The sequence below is a fragment of the Carassius carassius genome, chromosome 26, assembly GCF_963082965.1.
Source record: "Carassius carassius chromosome 26, fCarCar2.1, whole genome shotgun sequence".
NCBI classification, from domain to species: domain Eukaryota; kingdom Metazoa; phylum Chordata; class Actinopteri; order Cypriniformes; family Cyprinidae; genus Carassius; species Carassius carassius.
In genome coordinates this window covers 26,897,829-26,900,491 of record NC_081780.1, presented here as the reverse complement: position 1 = coordinate 26,900,491, position 2,663 = coordinate 26,897,829, and the positions used below count along the sequence as shown (strand labels likewise).

At 38.6% G+C, this 2,663-nt stretch overlaps 1 long non-coding RNA gene across 1 annotated transcript; it reads left to right on the top strand.

Annotated features, from left to right (window-relative positions):
• Positions 1-230: 230 nt before the first annotated feature.
• LOC132106198 (uncharacterized) lies at positions 231-1,625 on the top strand. Its single transcript, XR_009424069.1, has 3 exons — positions 231-737; positions 816-1,021; positions 1,498-1,625. It is a non-coding gene; the product is annotated as an uncharacterized LOC132106198 (long non-coding RNA).
• Positions 1,626-2,663: the final 1,038 nt, after the last annotated feature.

Sequence of the window (2,663 nt, the reverse complement as noted above, 5' to 3'; positions counted from 1 at the left end):
TGTTGCAGGACCTCCGAAAGCCGCCATGACTCGATCATTTCAGAGGTAACTTATCGTTATTTTATGCATGTTATGTTAGAAAGATTCTCAGTAAAGCTTTGAAAAACAGCTATATTTCATTTATATTGATAATTTTCACAGTCAAAAGACACTACTATTTTATTTTAGACACTACTATTTGTATCATGGGCACCAAAATGTCGAAAAGCACACAGGTTCAGTTGGCTCCATGTAGCATAATTTATTAATAAAAACGCCTAAAAATTTAGTGATTTATACTTTAGATTGTGTGTGTGTGTGTGTTTGCGCACGTGAAAGAGAAATTAATTTCTGAATTTGTCATGTGCATAATGTCTCCAGATCCATTTACATAGCTGATTTAGTAAACGGCAAACTGAGGCCAAGCAGGATGCTGGTAGTTCGTTTCATGGAATGTGAGGCTACAGTACATGGCATTATTGGGAAAGTTCAAGATGCTCTTGGCAGTTATGATCCTGTAATTCTCACCGATGCCCAGGGCAATGAGATACTTGACTCTGAAGGAACTAAAGGTGCATATTTGTCAATTTGTTTGCATTTTTAATCTGTTTTAAACATCAAAAGTAATATGACAATTTTTCATGACATGTCACCTCCACGTACTCAGGATTCATCTACTGGAATCAAAATGCCCGCAAGGTATTTGCCATTGCAGAGCACGACTTCACAGAATTTCAAGGCAGCAAGAGGAAAAGAAGGTACAGAATTAGTATTTGTGAGTAAATATTTTTTTCAAATGCACAAGTCAATTCTAATTTATTTTAAACTAAATTTAGCTCAAGTCAGAAAGATGATGAAACATCAAGTCTACAAGATGTCTATGATAAGATAGAAGAAGTGGTGCTGGCGTCACAGGGCCTTCAGCAAGTTATCTCAACTATCAAAGAGCTTTCTGAGCTGTCCAGTCAAACACCTGCCAAAACCTTGACTGAAGTCCAAACAGAGAAATTAAAAGCAGCTTTCACTTGCATAGTCTGCAAAGGTAAGAGGTTAACCATATCTTTATAAACTGATGGAAGGGTTTGGATGTATTCACTTGATCCAAAATGAGGGACAGAAACCGCTTGCATTTCATAAAAACATTTAATTTGCTTTCTGAAAATGAATAAAAATCACAAAAGAGTTTATAACAATATGAGTAATTATTTTGGGGCTTTGATAGCATGAGATAATCATTATTTGTGTTTATGGGGTGGTTTCCCAGACAGGGCTTATCCTAGTCCCAGAAAATGCATGTTTGAGCTGCCTAAATTTAAAAACATCTTGTAATTGTATGTCTTAACATATATCAATGCCGACTAAGGCCTAGTCCTGGATTAATCTAAACCCTTTCCAGGAATTGGAAACTGCCCCTTTATGTACCTTTTCCAGGTAGTTGGATAATAAAGTTTGCCTTTTTTAAACACCCCATCTCTGCACAATAACTGATTTTTTTTTTTGTAACATTTTGTTTTTTAGGACCCATTGATCAACCAGTATTTGCCACCTTCTGTAGAAGCCTGATCGGATGCAAACTTTGTGTTGATCAATGGATGGCTACTTCATCACAGTGCTTAAAATGCAGAGAGGAAGCTCTTAGCAACCACATCTTTCTTGCAGCAGGTCTCTCTGAAGCTTTGTTAGCATCAATGTCTTTTTTATGGTCAGTATAATCTAAAGGCCTGTGCAATGTTAAATTGTGAAGATCTTGAGCTTTCGTTAAGGGGCGTGTCCATGGCGCCGTGACAAAATTCAAAGTCTCGCCATGGGAATAAAAGATGTTATAACTCAGGCATAAAATGTCCGATCTTCCTTAAACTTCACATGTGTGATAAGAGTCCTGGCCTGAACACATCTGTAGGCCAATATTCTATTATAATGATAGCGCCACCTGCTGGCAACAGAAAGATTGGCACATATAGGAATAAACATTAATATATTCCACTTATATTTATGAGTTTAAATGCATATTTCTCACCGTTCACCTATTTACTAAAGCCACTCGCTGCCGGTGAGCCCGGGTGCGAGGGCCCGTTCATCGCTGCTTTCGTTAAGGGGCATGTCCATGGCCTGAACACATCTGTAGGCCAATATTCTATCGGGTGTGGCAAAATGGCTCGATAGCGCCACCTATACATTTTCAATATAGCGCGCCTCGAGCTCCGTTTCAAGTACATGTACAAAAATCGGTACACACATGTAACACACCAGTACCTACAAAAAAGTCTACTGGTACGAAATCCTAATCCCAACAGGAAGTCGGTTATTTTGAAATTTCCCTGCAAAATTGGCGTTGTTTTTGCCATTTTCAGGGGTTGTACTTTAACGAACTCCTCCTAGAGATTTATTCGGATGAACACCAAACTTGGTCAGTGTAATCTAAAGCCATTTGCGATGTTAAATTGCGAAGGACTTGAGGTTTCGTTAAAGGGCGTGTCCATGGCGGCCTGACAAATTTCGATGTTTCGCCATGAAAAAGGAAGTTGCTGTAACTCAGACATACAATGTCCAATCTGCCCCAAACTTCACATGTTGGATAAGACTCTTGACCTGAACAGATCTACATGCCAATATTCAGTTATAGTCATAGCGCCACCTATTGTCAACAGGAAGTGAAATATTTTACACTGCGACAAACTACTCCT